The 19,347-nt window shown below is 44.3% G+C and overlaps 1 protein-coding gene and 1 long non-coding RNA gene across 7 annotated transcripts in view; one reads left to right on the top strand and one right to left on the bottom strand.

Moving 5' to 3' along the window:
• nav3 (neuron navigator 3) overlaps positions 1-19,347 on the bottom strand; it is a 401,736-nt gene that overhangs the window by 300,069 nt on the left and 82,320 nt on the right. The window lies entirely within an intron of this gene.
• Positions 1,999-12,348, top strand: LOC138746254 (uncharacterized). Its single transcript, XR_011346825.1, has 3 exons — positions 1,999-2,086; positions 3,250-3,424; positions 12,271-12,348. It is a non-coding gene; the product is annotated as an uncharacterized lncRNA (long non-coding RNA).

Raw genomic sequence — 19,347 nt, 5'->3', positions numbered from 1 at the left:
CGCCCATACTGACCACGAGGTCAACCAGGCTGCCTATACTGTGGTAGTTTTTCCTCTAGTTTTTTTTTAAATGTACTGATTCAGTTTCAGCAGTTCAGAATTTTGGAGGATGTGTGCATTGGACATGACAATAAACTCATTATTGTTATCCCTCCCTCCCTCCTTCCCATCGACGTGATCTACCGGAATCGTTGACTGAAGAGGGTGCGCAAAATCCTTGAGGGCCCTTTCCACCCTGCACACGGCATCTTTCAGCTGCTCCCATCGAAGAAGAGATAAGGGAGGATCAGAGCCAGCACCACCAGGCTGAGGAGCAGCTTCTTCCCACGGGCAGTGAGAATACTGTCCAGAAGCCTCTTAAACAGTTTGTTCAAGGCACTTCACCACTCTCCATGTAAAATCCCTTTCCCCACACTCCCCCTCGCCTCAAATGCTTGTCTTCACATATAACCATATAACCATTTACGGAGCGGAAACAGGCCATGTTGGCCTTTCAAGTCCGCACCGGGTCACTGATTTTGTGCGCCCTCTTCAGGCATTGGTCCCGGTAGCTAAAATAATCACAAACAGGCAGGTGTCTCCGCTCTGTTCATACGAGCTATTAAACCACTGGCAGAAACCATTCGGCGGGATCCAAACATAAAGGGGTTCAAGATGGACCAGATGGAACACAAAATCAACCTGTTTGCTGAGGATGCGTTAGTGTATTTGACAGAACCTGGGAGGTCATTGAGCAGACTGAGGACCATACTTCAGGATTATGGGAAGGTCTCTGGGTACAAGGTTAATCTGGATAAAAGCAAAATCCTGTTTTGACAATTCAGATAAATTCATTTCTTGCCCTTCCATTTTCTCATTGTGAGAGCGGTTCAGAAGTTCCACTTTGCCCTGCCTTCCCTGGTTCCAAGTTTTCATGAGAGCCAAACCCTGAAGGTGGGAGGAAGGTTGATAAATCTAGCAGCACTGATGAGAATTCAGATGGAAATTGTAAATTAATTTTGTACTTCACTTGCAATTCAATTTATTAACTTAGCAGTTTTAAGCTGTCAGCATAAATGGATGCATATTTAATGAAACCTGTGGATAGACAGGAGCAGGCTAAAAGAGGTCTACTGATGCTATCAAGATGAAGACTGATAGGGAACAGAGGCAGTACAAGATAACTCATCAAAGTGGCCAGAGAGAATAAACTCTCAGCCCCTATGTTTCTTCATCATAAGGAACCACCCCCGCCCCCACCCCAGCCCCAACCCTGGCCCCAACCTCTTCGGGCAGAAGGTACAGAATCCTGAAGACCAGCACCTTCAGGTTTAAGAAAAGTTTATTTCCAACAGGCTTCTGAACCTCCCTATACTCCCCTAATCATAAAATAAATCAGGGAGGAACACTTCATTGTCTGTCTGGGGACCCTCCAACTGGATGGCGTGAGCATTGACTTCTCCAGTTTCCTTAAGGCACCCCCCCCCCATTTCTCCTTTCCTCCAGCTTGCTCACTCTCTCTCTCTCTCTCTTCCCTTTTCCCTGTCTCCTTTTCCCCCACTCTGCATTCACAGATTTCCCCCCTCGTTCTTCTGAACTACATGAGGCGTGGTCTTGAGAAGGCAGCCAATGTCATGAAGGACCCCCCCCCCCTCCCCCCCACCACCCTGGCCACAACCTCTTCTCGCTGCTCCCTTCAGGCAGAAGACACAGAAGCCTGAAGACCAGCGCCTCCAGGTTCAAGGACACTTCCTTTCCAACAGCCATCCCTTTGTTACATGGATTAGGGACTGTTCCAACCCCGCAAAAGGACTGTGCCCTGTTGCTCAGCCACTTCCTTTTTGTACTGGGATCAACTGTGAATATTTATGATCCTTTTTTTGTATTTACTATATTGTCTCTTTTTAACGGTTAAGTATACTATTGTACCTGTTCAGCTACAGCAAGCAATAATTTGGTTGCCTGGTTACATTGTACAACGTGTATGACAATAAACTCGTTTCATTATCACATTCCACACAGAGTTTTCATCAGGAAGGCCATCCTTATCCACCGGGAGGTTTCCCTGGTGGTCGGGTGATGTACAATCTCCTTTAACAACTTTGCTGTAAAGATATACCTATTCATTTTATTGTCATGTTTTGAATGTGTAAACTGACTGACATGTTATTAGCCATTTCATTTCAACACGGATTTCATCTGCTGAAGGCTTCTCAAGTCCAAGTTTATTGTCATGTGTACCAAGGTGCAGGGAGAAAAGTTCAGTTTGCAAGTAGTCCAGACAGCCGAACCGTGCAGAGCACAGAAGTAAAATCACAGTGTGGAATTAGAGAGAGAGAGAGAGAGAGACCAGTTGGAGGAGAACAAACACAATTTTATTGTACCAGTGGGAGATTTGTTCAGGCGACTTCTCGGGGTCATTTTGAGATTGTGAATTTACGCAAGTGGCTTCTTGCCTTTCTGGTCTCCATGGCGACCATGTTTCACATGGATTTTCTGCCTCTTCTGTGAGGTGACCAGCACCAGGCCCTTGTGAGGGAAGCTCGTGTTCTGTCGCAGGAGAACTGCTGCTTTGTACACTGCCTGCTCATTAAGTGAGATTCCCTCATTAACCGGCGTCTAGTGTTCATCAGTTGACCTTGGGCTCGTCCTCCCGATGCTCGGCTTGTAAGCTCTCTAAAACCTGCGCAGTTAACAGCTTGACTTGCTGTCATCTCAGAATCTGTTTGAAGCCGGATTTAAACACGAGGCCAGAGTCGATGCATTGATTTCTCCTCCCTTGAATGAAACGATAAACCAAAATTCCCAGCAAGAGTGAAATAACGACTTGGGTTTCAACAACCCCTTCTCTATACTCAGTACATTCTGAAACATCACAATTATTTTGAAGTGCATTGCTATTCCAACATTGGTAACAAATCAGTCACCTTGTACACAGAATGATCCCACACATGGCCATGACATAATGCCAAGAGAAAAGGCTTTACTGATGTGGTGGGGTAAATATAGACTGGGATAGAGCATAGAACACTGCAGCCCTCGATGTTGTGCCGTCCTACATATTCTTACCAAAAAAAACTAAACTCTCCCTACCTCATAATCTATTTTTCTTCCATCCATGTGGCTGCTTAAGAATCTCTAAAATGCCCCTAATGTTCCAGCCTCCACCAGCACCCCTGGTAATGCATTCCAGGCCCCCACAACTTTCTGTGCAAAAAACAAGTTAACCCTGATGTTACCCTTAAATTTTCCTCCCTTCACCTTGCACAGATGTCTTCCAGCAAGACTCTGATACTCTTGGAAAGATCCACGGCATTTTTGAAGGCCACCTGTTTCACGTGAATGACAACACCGTCTTGGGTTCTGCACCAGATCATAAGCCCAGAAGACCCTCTGGTTCACAGGTGAACCACCACAGAAGAATACTTGGCTCCAAGGACAACAGGTAGTCTTTCACCCAAAAACAATTTACCTCCCCATCCTCTCGTCCATCGACTCTACCATCACCTCTTGCTGCCTCGTGAAAGCTGCCAACATATCAAAGGACCCGTCCCATCCCAGTTACACTCTTTTCTCCCCTCTTCCCTTGGACAGAAGATGCATGAGCTTCAAAACATGACCACCAGATTCAAGGACAGTTTCTTCTCTGCTGTTATCAGACTCTTAAATGGTCCTCTCTTATTCAGGAACTAATCCAAGACTCTCATATCCATGAAACAATCTCTGTTTATCTATTTATTTATTTGTACAGATGAAATACTTGTCCTGCATGGTTGGGTTAGTGCTTAGTGCAACCCCTTTTCAGCACCAGCGAAGGGACCAGGGTTCATATCTCGCACTGTCTGTGAAGAGTTCTTACATTCTCCCCATGTCTGAATGGGTTTTCCCTGGGATCTCCGGTTTCCTCCCACCATTCAAAATGTAACAGGGATGTAGGTTAATTGGGGGGCACGGACTCGTGGGCTGAAATGGCCTGTTTCAGGGCTGTATGTCTAAATTTAAAATTTAAATTTCATATATATTGTTTGTCTGTATGTGTGTTATGTCTGTTTGTGCGTCTGCGTGTTCTGAGGACCGGAGAACGCTGTGTCGTCGGGTTGTACTTGTACAATTGGATGACAATAAACTTGTCTTGACTCTCACTGGTAAAAGATGATGCCTCTACACTATGTAACTGTTCTTTCTATCCTGTGCTTTTTTCCTAGTAACACTATGACTTGCACTTTTTGCCTTATTGACCCTGCACTTTGTTTTATTATTGCACAGGCTACTTAACTACAAGTTGACTTGCCTGGATACCATGCAAACAGAGCTTTTCACTGTGACAATTAACAACTCATTTAAATTCAAATTCAAAAAATAGCTGCCACCAAATAATAATTTCAGAGCTGTCTTCCAATTGGACTAGATCAGGGAATTGTCAATCAGTTTTTTTTAAATTTTATTTACCACACAATAGAAGCAGATTCTAGCCGCAAAATTACACCCAATTGACCTACAACCCTCATATGTTTTGAAGGGTGGGAGAAAACCGGAGCACCCGGAGGAAACCCATGCAGACATGGGGAGAACGTACAAACTCCTACAGACAGTCCCTAGATTCAAACTCGGGTTGCTGGTACTGTAACAGTTCATTGTAATTCAGTTTGAAAAATACATTATAATCCATACTAAAAGCGTCAGGAAAGAGAATATTATCATTGTAATAAACTAATAAAAAAATAAGCATGGAAATCTGTAATAATCACCATAGGCCATTCAGCCCTTCGAGTCTGCCCTGTCATTCAATCATGAGCTGATCCATTTTCCCCACTGACTGGCCTTCTCCCTCTGATGCCCTGGCTAATCAGGAACTTCTCAATCTCTGTCTGAAACACACCCAATGACCTGGTCTCCATAACTGCCTGTGGCAATAAATTCCACCGCCTTCTCGCCGAAGAAATTCCTCCGCATCTCTGCTCTACGTGCACTTTTAAGCAAGCTCAGCGTTTTTTTCAGATTGCTTCTGTCCAACAATCAAAATGGTTGTCAAGCTCATTCCAACACAAAGTGATGTTTCAAGAACAACTCCTTCACTGCCCACGTCGCTATTGTTTACTATTTATGTTGGTGCCCAAAGGCTCCAGCCAAATCTGACTTACTTGTCGTGTTCCAGTGAATCGCAAGTAAATGTCTCAATCAATTTCATTGCCCGCCTTTGATATTCTGCCATTCCCTAAGTGCGCACAACATAAAATTACATTTAATCCAGTAAGAGGATTATTGCCAGTCCAATAATGGCCAATCCTTGGGGTGATCCAATTCCCCAATTCAATCATTTTAATGTGTGAATGACTTGGGTCTTTGAAACACACGTCGGGGATCATGGAATTATCCAGGTTTCTGCTCAAACTCATCGAATGATAGTTGAACAGCACAGATACAGGCCCTTCGACTCGACCTACTCATGATGATCTCATCCACTGATACGAACTCCATTTGCCAGCATGAGAACATAAAACATTACAGCCCAGTACAGGCCATTCAGCCCACAATGTTGAGCCGACCAATGTAAGCCCAGCAGCGTGATTGGGGTCGGTGTCCCAGTAACTTGTGGTGTCATGACCCCCCGCACCCACATGGACTTCCTCCCATACCAGACCATATGGAATCTTTAGTCATTTTTTTGTAATTCCTGTAGATCACTGAATATAACGGGGATAAACAACCAGCAAAATTAAACTTACACCTTGAAATTACAGCACAGTGACTAAACATAAAAGAGACAAATTAGCAAAGTTTGAAAAAAAATTCTGTAGTTATAATAATATAGAATAATATGTGATAAATATAGTTGTAAATTGCTTAAATGTAATATCCCTTAGATTCTTTCTTTGGCTTGGCTTCGCGGACAAAGATTTATAGAGGGGTATGTCCACGTCAGCTGCAGGCTCGTTGGTGACTGACAAGTCCAATGCGGGACAGTCAGACACGGTTGCAGTGGTTGCAGGGGAAAATTGATGGGTTGGGGTTGGTTGTTGGGTTTTTCTTCCTTTATCCTTCGTCAGTGAGGTGGGCTCTGCGGTAATTATAGATTATATGAATACTAACCACGACATTGTTTTGTAAGCCGCCATTGTGAAGTCCCGAAACGGCCCGCTGTTGTCAGGATTTCTATGGTATGATTCTGTATTTTAATTGCCTGTGTGATGCAGCTTGTTCCCCACGATTCTTCCCCTGCTTGACCATTTTCCTTTAGTGGGTGGCCCGGGGAAATTACCCAGGACTGTGACCCTATCCAAGAGGTAGGGCCAGGGACCTGGGTAGTTTCCCCGGGCCGACATTTTCACACCATCGGTTCACGAGAGAGTTCCTGGGAAAATTTCCTGGGAATCCCTATTTTACACAGCAGTGTGAAAAGGTGTCTCACGAGTCACAGAGTGCAGGGTAGGGTGTTACAATCACAGAGCGCAGGGTGGGGTGTTACAGTCACAGTGTTCAGGTGGGGTGTTGCAGTCACACTGTTCAGGGTGGGGTGTTACAGTCGCAGAGCGCAGGGTGGGGTGTTACAGTCGCAGAGTGCAGGGTGACATTTTGTATCAATAAAAAACAACATTGAGAAGGTTTTTTTTTAACCAGGCATGAAGTGCACTGGATAGTCACCAGTCAGTCCCCCACTGCGTATCACCAATTTATTACTGTTCTTCCATCACTCCAGCTTTCTGACACATGTTCACAGCTTGTTCTCCACAGCCACAAAACTGCTGATAATGTTGCAGCAACTCAATCGTGTTCCCTGTCAAAATGATGATGGTAAAGGAGACCCAGCTGTCATTCATCGTCTCCAACTCACCCACACCCAGGATTCTGGTGCTGAACCTGCACTTGGGATCAAGGAACACGACATTCACCACTTGGCCTGCCTCGCCATTTCATAAGATTGTCAAGATTCAAGATTATTTTAATGCCATTGTGATAAAACAGAAAATGTTACATCACACCAAATTTCCTTTAGTCCACCGTAAGATTCACCATCAGCAGAAATTGCCCAGCACCCCTACAGTCAGAGAAAAAGAAGAGTCCCTTCAAAGTCACAGTGTGTCCGTGGATTCGCCTCCAGCACTCCCACAGCCACACAGTCCTCGGTCCGAACCGTCAGCAGCCCGAGCTCCAGATGAACATCTCTAACATGACCAAAACCCCTCCAGCACCCTCTCACATCATGGCTGATCCAATTGATCCAACTCCATTTTCCTGTCCGCCTGCAGTAACGTCTCCTTTCTTATTAAAGACCACCTCCCTTCGACTCACAATTTCTTTTTCTTTGGCTTGGCTTCGGGGACGAAGATTTATGGAGGGGTATGTCCATCTCTGCTGCAGGCTCGTTGGTGACTGACAAGTCCGATGTGGGACAGGCAGGCACGGTTGCAACGGTTGCAAGGGAAAATTGGTGGGTTGGGGTTGGGTGTTGGGTTTTCCTCCTTTGTCTTTTGTCAGTGAGGTGGGCTCTACGGTCTTCTTCAAAGGAGGTTGCTGCCCGCCGAACTGTGAGGTGCCAAGATGCACGGTTGGAGGCAAGATCAGCCCACTGGCGGTGGTCAATGGGGCAGGCACCAAGAGATTTCTTTAAGCAGTCCTTGTACCTCTTCTTTGGTGCACCTCTGTCTCGGTGGCCAGTGGAGAGCTCACCATAAATCACGATCTTGGGAAGGCGATGGTCCTCCATTCTGGAGACGTGACCCACCCAGCGCCTTCCCAAGATCAACTCACAATACTGATAGAATAAAATCTCTTAAATCCTTCACCCTTCTCTCTCACTCCTTTAGTGTAAAACTCAACATCATTATGGTCAAACAGTGTCCTTTATGTAGCAAAGATAAAGATACAGAACCAACATTTCATCTTCCCTTCATTAAATGTGTGGCCGTGCACATAATTTGCCCGTACATTGATGAAGGGCTCGAGCCTGAAACGTTGGGTACCTTTGCTACATAAAGGACACTGTTTGACCTGCTGAGTTTCTCCAGCGTGGTGTTTTTATTTCAACCACAGTTTCCACAGACTCTTGTGTTTTACTTGGCTGTCATTATTGCTGGGAGAAGTTGATTCTGTGATCTACCAAATTATTGATGACTCAGTAATCTAAAGGCAGCCATTTCTCAACGTGGACCACAGCACATTTAAGGAGGGGGCCACAGACTGAAATTGTTTATTAGTGTAGTCGGTAGAAATATGGAAGAAGCCAACTAAACTTGACTGCTTCACGGGGAAGGGGGGCCATAAACTTCAGAATCAGAATTTATTGTCATGAATAAGCCACAAAACTTGGTATTTACTTTGAACAAAGTCTCAAGGGGGGGGGGGGGGGGCAGAGTTTTTTTTTAAATTGAGAGTTTCTTTCTTTCTTTACATTTCTCTCTTTGGTGTACTTATCTTTTCTGGAGTATCGTTTTTTTTTTTGCTCCATTGATAAGTGGAAATTCTGTCTGGCCCGCAGGAGAAAGAATCTCAGGGTTGTATGTGATGTACTCTGACAATAAATCAGAACCTTGAAATTCTCTTTGCTTGCTGCAGTTAGACATGTATGTAAAGTATCCTAATAAGCAAAAGGATGAATTAAGTTTTAGCACATGAGAGTAAAAATTATAATAAATATAAAAGGTTAGATAAATAGTAGTGCAATTGGAAGTGATTTTACACTGGTGCAGAGAGATCTGGTGGTGGTGCTGGGTTAATTTACAATTAAGATAATACAATGAGGTTCAAGAGCCTGATGACTGTTGGGGGAAAAAACTGTTCTTGAACCTAGAGGCGCTGGACTTCAGGCTTCGTTGTGAGCCATTTTGGGCTCCTTATCGAAGGAAGGATGTCTGTGGCATTTGAGAGAGACCAGAGGAGGTTTACAAGAATGATCCCTGGAATGAAAGGGTTATCATACAAAGAACATTTGGTGACTGTGGGTCTCCATTTGCTGGAGTTTAGAGGGGTGGGTGGGGGGGCGGGAATCTCATTGAAACCTACAGAATACTGAAAGGCCTGGATAGAGTGGACATGGAGAGGATGTTTCCTGTGATGGGGGAGTCTTGGACCAGAGGGAACAGCCTCACAATACAAAAACGTCCCTTTAGAACACAGATGAGGAGAATTCTTTACCCAGGGGGTGGTGATTCTGTGGAATTCATTGCCACAAACAGCTGTGGAGACCAAGTCATTGGGAAGATTTAAGACGGAGGTAGATAAGTTCTTGATTAGGAAGAGAATCAAGGGTTACAGGGAAAAGATAGGAGAAAAGGGTTAAATAGGATAGTAAATCACTTATGATGGAGCAGCCTAGCAGACTCGATGGGCCAAATGGCCCAATTCCATTCCTATGTCTTGTGGCCAGGATGATGGAGGTCCTTCACAATCATAATTTCATATGTAATTTATTTCAACACTGAAGAAGCCAATTCCAGCCATTGAAATCTGCACCACCCATTTACACCCGATTAACCTACCAACCCCATATATTTTTGGAATGTGGGAGGAAACCGGAGCCCCCGGAGGAAACCCAGGCAGGTCATGGGGTGAAGACGCAAACACCTCACAGACAGCACCAGGTTCTAACCTGTGTTGGTGGTGCCATAACGGAGCCTTGCATGGATGTCTTCAATGGACAAGAGGTCAGAACCTGTGATGGACTTTGCTGGGAAAGAATTTGATTGAGGTGCATTGTAAATTAAAAGAAAAGATTTCCCATCATTTTTGTCATAAACCACTCCCTGGAGCCAGGCATTTCAGTGTCTCTGCTGTAATCACATTTCCTAATGGCTCTGAACATCCGGATGGCTGTGAATGCATGCCTGAGTCATCAAACTTGCACTGCTCTCATCGGCCTTCCAAATGAACACCACGTTAACAGAAATTGTAATTCCACAGAAAAAGAATCAGAGCAGGTTGCCAAATAAATGAGGTTTATTTCCCAGTAGTCCATGAAGAAGAGCTGGGGACTGGAGCACAAGTGTTTAATCTCAATCACAATCCTTCCAATTCCAATGGATCATTCTAGAAAATGTTAAAACATAAGAAATAACATCATTGAGTTCTCCAGCACAGAAGCAGGCCTTTCAGCCCAACTTCCCCATGCCGATCAAGTTGTCTATTCAGGCTAGTCCCATTTGCCTGCCTTCAGCCTGTATCCCTCTATACGTTTCCAATGCATGGAGCTGTCCTCAGGTCCTTTCGTTGCATATTTAAAGCCAGAAGTCACCAGGAACAACTCATCAAACCATCAGTCAGTAAGATTATAGTGAAATAGAGTTAAAGCAGAAAGCCTGCATTTGCTGGGGTCCTGTGCAGTACACGAACATGCTGGAGAAATTCAGCAGGTCATGCAGCATCCAGAGGAAGTTAAGAGTGTACCTGACAAAGGGCCCAGGCCAGACACATTGGTTATCCTTTATTTCTTCTGGATGCGCTTGGCCTGCTGAGTTTCTCCAGCACATTTCTGTGTCATCGCGGTTGATATGTTTTTGCTTCTGTTCCACTTTCCTGCTTGTTCCAAACTCTCTTGGATCCCATCCAACAACAGTCTGTGACAGGGAATTCCAAAATTTCACAACCCTCTGATAAAAGGAAGTTCTTCTTTATCTCTGCACCCACCACACAATGCCCCTTCAGAATCTCACATGTGGCAGGATGATCCCCTCTCACTTTCTGAATTCCAGCCCAAGGCTCTGAAGCTTCCTGCATGGGACCAGTTCATCACCCCGGGAAAAGCAGACAACGATCGGAGAATGAACCCCACAACAGAGCTATTGTGCTGTTCCTGCTTGGTACGAATTCAGCAGTATACAACAGTGCAGCAGAAATGCAAAAGAAGCAAAAGGCAGTCGGCGTTTCGGGACTGAGCCTTTCATCAGTAGCACCAAAAATCAGGCGGACGTCTGAATGAAAGGGAGGGGGAGGAACACAGGCTAACAAATAAATACAGGTGGATAGAGGTGGGATGGTGAAGGAGAAAGAAGCAGAGAAAAGCAGAGGGCTCCTGAAGATGGGTCTGAAGGAAGGGAAGGGGGCCGGGAGCTGGAGGAAGGGAGGCAGAGGGATGGGGAGAAGGGAGAGACTGGGGGACGGTTAATGGAAATTGGAGGTTGACAGAGATGCCATCTGGTTGGAGAGAGCCAAGATGGAATATGAGGGGCTGTTTCCCAAATTTGCAGGTGGCCGCAACTTAGCTGTCCGAGGCTGTGGACAGATATGTCACAGTGGCAGTGGGGTGTGGAGTTGAAGTGGTTGGTACGAATTGATTTTTCTTTTCATTGGAACTCTATAGTTTGTAAATTGTGCTCTTAACATCTGTATGTTCAGGATTACCTATTGGACTGCTCACAGAAGAACCCTTCTCACTGTACTCAGTACAATGTGACAAATAAACTGATGAACACTAGAGCTCTCTCTCACTGGCGCACGCACACACACACACACACACACACACACACACACACACACACACACACACACACACACACACACACACACACACACACACACACACACACACACACACACACAGAGGCAGCCGCCACCCTTCCAGCCCACCAGCCCATTCCATTGTCCATGTCAGCATTACTGGTCCACAACCACAAACACAGTTCGATGTCTGGTTGCGGATGGCAGAAGAAGAGGGCCTTCTCCCCTCCCACCCCTTCCTGGTGGTTTGCTCCCTGCACCTGCCAGCTCCATTAGGAACAGACACCATTTCAGACTACTGTGTACTAGTGGCTCAGACCCAAAGAACAACAAAGCAACAGGCAGTGAGTGACTGAAGGGAATTAAAAATCCATCACCCGAGCTAATTAGATAATCATTATTTTGTTGATGCACGCTTCTTTATTTTGATTACAGACATTGAGGTCAGGAGTTAAGTGGCTGATGACAGCCTAAAATCACAGGTCCTTAAGAACAGACATTTTGAAAGAAGCTTTGAGGTCTTTAGTCTCCACATGATCCAAGGTGTTGTTGATGTCACCTCAATATTGATGTCACGTCATCTTTACCTCCCACTGCCTTGGGAAGCCAGCCAATGTATCAAAGAACACATCCCACCCTGACCATACTCTCTTCTTCCCCCCCCCCCCATTCCTGCCCAACAGAAGGTATACGAGTTTGAAAACTCCAGGTTCCTGCCGTCATCAGGCTTTTGAAGGGGCCTCTCATTCGTATATGATGTCTTGCACTGTTTACCTGTATTTTTCCCTTTAACATCACCTCTTGCGTCAGGAGTTTGAGGAGATTCACTACGTCACCAAAGATTCTTGCAAATTTCTACAGGTGTACCATGGAGAGCATTCCAACCGGTTCCATCACTGTCTGGTGTGGAGGTGCCAATGCACAGGACAGGAAAAGGACTACAAAGAGTTGTGAACTCTTAAGGTGGGATGTGAGTGGAAAGAAAAGGTTTGAAACCCACTGTTTTAATCGTCCCTAATTGACTCGTTATGTGCACGGTTTCAGAACTCCAAAGGAAATGGGCCAATGACAATTTTTCTCAAGCAAAATATTTCAGTTGCAATTGGGTCAAGAGCAGTGATTCTCAATCTTCCCTTCCCACTCTCAGACCATCTTAAGCAATCCCTTACTAATCACAGAACATCGACGGCAGAGGAATTAGTTAAAGTGGGATGTGAGTTTAGGGGGTACAGTTAAAAAGCAACTGCATTATTGTCTTGTCCTTCCACACTCAGCAACTCTGAAATGAATTCTCTCTTTGAGTGCAATTGCGTCTCTGTAAATGTGATGTGATCTGTGTGTTCCCCTGTCTCATAATTAACTTTACTAAGACACACACACATATGAAATATAGTTTAACATTAAACTAAAGATTAACACCAATCTGTTATTACAGGAACATCCTAGTCAACCTTCTTTGCACTCTTTCAATGTTATTGACATTCTTCCTTTAGTTAGGCAATGTTATGTCTCTGTGTTACTTGAGAGGCTTCTTAAATAACTTAGAGATGCAAGATTCAAATAACAGATGAGACTTTACTGATGCTTTCCGTCATCTCAGGAAACTGTTCACACACACTCATATTCATACGCCCCACACTGGTGCACTACAGTTCTTCTTTCTTTGGCTTGGCTTCGCGGACGAAGATTTATGGAGGGGGTAAATGTCCACGTCAGCTGCAGGCTCGTTTGTGGCTGACAAGTCCGATGCGGGACAGGCAGACACGGTTGTAGCGGTTGCAGGGGAAAATTGGTGGGTTGGGGTTGGGTGTTGGGTTTTTACTCCTTCGTCTTTTGTCAGTGAGGTGGGCTCTGCGGTCTTCTTCAAAGGAGGTTGCTGCCCGCCGAACTGTGAGGCGCCAAGATGTACGGTTTGAGGCGAGATCAGCCCACTGGCGGTGGTCAATGTGGCAGGCACCAAGAGATTTCTTTAGGCAGTTACTACAGAGAGAACGGTGTATTTTTACGCCGTTTCAAAATAGTTTACATTAGCCTGACTATGTAACAGTCAACCAGAGCTGCACACGATATTCCAAATTTGGCCTCACCAATATCTTAAACAACTTCAACAGTGGAAGAATTGTCAGGAAGGTGTATTGCTTTTACATTTAGATGAGTGCAAAGTAATTGAGATGAAGAAGGACAATCTTCAAAATAGCATTCTTCCAAGTACAGTATTTGCTGGTAGAAATATCTAATATTAAGCAAGTTTTTACCACGGGACAGCCTACAAGGATATCATCATCGGAGGTGCCTGATTAATACACTTTGTGGTGGAGTCCTGCAGATGTTTCAGTTCCATTAATGTTCGAGTTGTCTTCCTGAGTTTAATGTTGCAGACATCAAAATCAATCTCATGTAATCCTCTGCAAACTGATATTGGAGCATTTGCAGTCGCAAAGGTCATTGTAATGCTATTGACTGCACAACAGAAGTTCATTGCAGTTGTTTCGATCCATAATTTTAGTAATTTTTGTTGTATTAATGTTGCCTTTGGCTAGGTCCATACATGTATTACTTACCTCAGGAGGTGATTGGAGAACAGTAATTCAGACTCTTCAGCCCATCATTCCACGCTGTCTTCAACCAATCCACACTAATCCTCTTTGTCTGCATTAGGGCCATATCCTTCAATGCGTCTTAAACAGAGTGACGCTATCCAACACTTCCCCTGGCAGTGTGTTCCAGAAATCCACCTCTCTCTATCTCAAAAATAAAACACCCCTCAAAATTCCCTTTAAACCCCCACCCACTTAAACTGTTTGATTTTGATGTTCCTGCCAAGCAGAAAAGATGTTGAGCATTTCCCCCATCTCTGCCTCTCATGTACCCCCCTCAGGTCACCTCTCAGTGTCTGATTGATATTCTTTCAAATTTAGTTAATGCATCACCCCGAGAAACTCCCCAATAAATCACCTGTTATTCTGACAGTGAAGATTTTACTTCTTGCTAATCGCAAAAATTGCCTTAATATTTTCCTATCACATACCATTTTTTAGATATAACCTATTTCCTGTCATACTAGCACAGTGTGCCCACTTGGCAAGCTGTTTTGGTCCAACCAAGTCTGCCTAGGCCTGCACTCAGTGCAGGTGCTATGCAAATGTTGTCTTATACCTAGCCACGCATAGTCAGGATAGATGCAGACAGGCTATAAAAGCAGCTCATATATATGGATGCTGTGCATTACTTTTGATAGAGATTGAACACCTGTTGATGCACATGTTCTTCAGGTAACAGCATAGTGAGTCTAAATAACAATGGCATTTATTGTCTTCAAGGAAGATTCAATGCAGCAGAAATATCTCACAACAACTGCAGTAGGTTCCGTTACATGTGTGGCAAGTATCGCTTAATGCTAAATCCAATCAAAGTTAATTTCGCGTTTCTCCAACTTCCTACATGATACAGCAAATCTAAAATTATCTTTATGTTCTACTTGAAGTTGTCCATCATAATCCCCGTTTTTTCCATGAAGCAAACCTTTTGAAAAAATCTGTTGCCCGATGTTATATGATTACAAAATAGTTATCACATAAACCAGACTGCATTCTGAAGTCTCATGTCTACCCCTTCTAAGCTTGAAGAAGGGCTCAGGTCTGAAATGTCGGTTACATATCTGTACTTCCTACGGATGCCGCAAAACCGGCTGAGTTCCTCCTGCATTTCTGTGTTTTTACTACAATCACAGCGTCTGCAGACCACCGTGTTTCACTGTCACGTGTATTTCTGTTCAAGCAGGTGTGGTTTTTAATGAGCCATGGGCTGATATGTAGATTTTTGTTTTGCAAATTTGACAAATTTTTGGAGTGACTATTACAGTGAAATGGTATCACTTGCAATCACTTGATACATCTTTTCTTTCATGAATCACCACAGCTGGTTCTTCAATGAAATACAGAGGGAGGGTTACACTGTCAGATTTTCTGGATAAGACATGACAGTAAGGTTCAATCACTTCCTTCAGGTAGAATTAAAAGACCCCAAGGGTCTGCTATAGAGAATGCAGACTTTCTCTGTGATGTTCTGGCCATTACTGATCTCTCAAGCAATGCTACAGGAAATGAAATTCCTTACCATTATCACCCTGCTGTTTTGAGAGGTTGTTACATACGGCTGAATTTCGTTAGAATAAAGCTAGAGTTCAGAAACCCTTCTTTGGCTGATGGACGGTTCAGAACCTCTCAATACAAGTTCAAGGTGCTGTAGAAATGCAAGTCTCACTTTCTGGTTACTACAGGCTTAAGATGGGGCGGTACGGTTGGCGTAGCGGTTAGTGCAACACCGTTGGGACTGGGGACCATAAGGAGTTTGTATTTTCTCTCTGTGTCTATGTGAGTTTTCCCAGGGGGCTCCGGTTTCCTCCCACCCTTCAAAAAGTACCAGGGAGTTGTAGGTTAATTGGATGTAATTGAGTGGCATGGACTCATGGATGAAAGGATCTGTTACCATGCTGTATGTCTAAATTTAAATTTTAAATTTATGAGCAAGTTTTATTCACTAAGCTTCTCTTTTCAGCTCACAAGAACATAACTGCTGATCTTTTACCTCAGCCCCTTCCCCAAATCCCTCGAGACAATTAATTTTTTTGAGCACATGATCTTAAAGTTCAGATGGGATGGGAGTCCATGCTTCTGACAATACTACCTCATGCCCACCTTCCTCACATATCCTTTAGTACATTCCATCAACAAATTTCTCAATCTCATATCCATACTAACAAATGCAAGAGAGTTCAAGATTTGTAACATGCTCTGCTTTCACAAGTGTATTCTCAATTTTACCCCCATATCTGTTTAAACATTTGCATAAATATAAAATTAAAACACCATCCAAACTTTACCCAATCATGGTCAATCCAAACCTAACATGTCCATGACTAATCAAAATCCAACTCACCAATGGCCAATCCAAATCCAACTCACCAATGGCCAAATCAAATCCAACTCACCAATGGCCAATCCAAATCCAACTCATCAATGGCCAATCCAAATCCAACTAACCTACAACCAATCTGAACTGGAGCTGCCATGTCCAATCCAATCCAATCCCCTTCCAAAAGGAGGACTTTGTGACAGGAGACACTTGACGACCCAAGACAGGGTGTTTAGAGGGGAAAACCTGTGTGACAGAAGGTCACTTGTTAACCCAAAAGTGGCCTTCAGAGGAATGAACCTCAAGTAGTGACCAAAGGTGTTTGTTGCCACATTCAAAACTCAGGAAAGTTGTAAGTCCACAGCAGGAGTTCCCAATCTGGGGTACATTTGCACTTTTCAGGGGGTACATTGGGTCCAAGAGAATAACCACTACTGTACAATACATGGTGTTGTAATCTGCAGTCAGATTGCACAATGTCATGTTTTTTTAATCCTTAATTTTTAGGGGTACACAGGAACCTATAAAAATGCGCAAGGGGTACAGAGCAACAAGAGAGTTGGGAAATCCTGGTCTACAGTGACCACTGCCATCCGTCTCCATGCCCAACGACCAGTGTGCAACCAAAGTAAAAATCCCAACCCTGGAGACCAGACTCTGCGAGCTGTTCCTTTTTGACTGACAGACTTGATGTGACTGATTTGAGGGTTTGTTTTGGGAGTTTTTATTTGGAGCATTTTGAGCCTGGACTGTAATGATCTGGGGGGTTTTCCACATACATCTTGAAAATATCTGCTGTTAATGTAGAGTTACCATAAAGGCTTATGTTCGAGGGTTAAGTTTATTGATGTAATTGTATTATTTTTAATTTGTTGATAAATTTTGAGCTAAACTTAACCAATCTGTTTATGCGTCTCTCAATTGCTGCTGGTGAGGTGTAACAGAGCACTCAGGCCTGATGTCCAGATTGGAGAACAGTTTTTCTCCCCCAAGCCATTAGACTCCTGAACTCCCAGAACATATGTGGATAGTGTCTCTTCTTTGGCTTGGCTTCGCGGACGAAGATTTATGGAGGGGGTAAAAGTCCACGTCAGCTGCAGGCTCGTTTGTGGCTGACAAGTCCGATGCGGGACAGGCAGACACGGTTGCAGCTGCTGCAGGGGAAAATTGGTAGGTTGGGGTTGGGTGTTGGGTTTTCCTCCTTTGCCTTTTGTCAGTGAGGTGGGCTCTGCGGTCTTCTTCAAAGGAGGTTGCTGCCCGCCAAACTGTGAGGCGCCAAGATGCACGGTTTGAGGCGTTATCAGCCCACTGGCGGTGGTCAATGGGGCAGGCACCAAGAGATTTCTTTAGGCAGTCCTTGTACCTTTTCTTTGGTGCACCTCTGTCACGGTGGCCAGTGGAGAGCTCGCCATATAACACGATCTTGGGCAGGCGATGGTCCTCCATTCTGGAGACGTGACCCATCCAGCGCAGCTGGATCTTCAGCAGCGTGGACTCGATGCTGTCGACCGTTGGACTTTTACTGCATATGTCTTAATGTGTTTAACTTCTATCCTAACATATTTATGTAAGTATGTTCCGTGGTCCTGGAGAAACGCATGAGAGCATGGTATGAACGATACATAAAGATGACTTGATTTGACCTATGGCATAGGATGCTCTCTGGTTAGTAAGGGATTACTCAAGGTGATATGTGAGTGGGTTAAAAAAAAAGGCCGAGAACTACTCCTATCGACCATCTATGCAGCAGAGTTTGTCCTTCCATTTCTCCTACTACTTCTCCTCAGACCCTTGATCAATCACCTTTGACTTCTAAATCTATGAATTACATGCATAGGTTGCAATTTAATTCTGGGATTTGTTCTGATAAACTTTTTGCCAAGTCCAATGTATCCTCCATAAGGCAGGGTGCCCAGAGCTGTGCCCCGTTCCCAGTGTTTAATGCAGGTCAACTCATCAACAACACAACCTCTTGATCCACTTGTACTCCACTCCTCTACCCACAGAGGTCAGCATTCCATTAGCCTCATTATTTTCTGAACAGTATGTGACATTTTAATGATTGTACATGGAATATTCACTGGATTGTCTAAATTAATTTCCAGTGTTTGAAGGACTCCATCTCTGATGCTTCATCCAATCCCTGGTGCCTGCTCTCAGGCTGAATCTGTCCAGGAGAGATACATTTAGCAGCATCTTAACCGTAAGCAAAGCAATACCTTCCCTTGTGGCTGAGGCTGAAGCTTGAGAATATGATCCATAGAAAATGACAGCACAGAAACCATCCTTCGGCCCTTCAAGTCTGTGCTAAATTATTATTCTGCCTAGTCCCACTGACCTGCATCCAGTCCATTGCCCTCCTTACCCATCCCCCATCCATGTACCTGTCTAAATGTTTATTAAATGTTAAAATTGAGCCAGCAGTCACCACTTCAGCTGGCAGCTCGTTCCACACTCACACCATTCTCTGTGGGAAGTTTCTCCTAATGTTCCCCATAAACCTCACCTCGATGAAGGGCTCAGGCCCAAAGGGTTGGTTCTGTATCTTTATCTTTGCGATATAAAATTCGCTACTTGGCCTGCTGAGTTTCTCCAGTGTCATGTTTTTACTCCTTAAATCCCTCCCTCTTTTCACCTTTAACCCACATCCTCTAGTTTGTACCTCACCTACCCTCAGTGGGAAAAGCTGACAGTTCGGTGACCAAAAGTACACTCAATACTCCAAATCTGGCCTCATCAATATCTTATACAACTTCTCCACAAAATCCTAACTCCTACACTCAATCCTCTCCATTTTATTTAGTTCTCATGTTGCAACACGGCCATTTACATATTGCAAGCTGGCATCGATAGTATGGCCTTTCAACCAACTCCAATCAGAAGTTCACCACAACACGCTCACCATAATCCAACCTTTTACCTGTTGGAATGTCCATACCACCATGGCTGAGGGATGCAGAAGAAATTCAGCAGGTCACACAGCATCCATAGGAAGTAAAGGGTAACCTGACCAAGGGCCCAGGC

The sequence above is a fragment of the Narcine bancroftii genome, chromosome 11 (genome assembly GCF_036971445.1).
Source record: "Narcine bancroftii isolate sNarBan1 chromosome 11, sNarBan1.hap1, whole genome shotgun sequence".
Classification (NCBI taxonomy): Eukaryota; Metazoa; Chordata; class Chondrichthyes; order Torpediniformes; family Narcinidae; genus Narcine; species Narcine bancroftii.
This window is presented reverse-complemented; position numbering and strand designations above follow the sequence as displayed.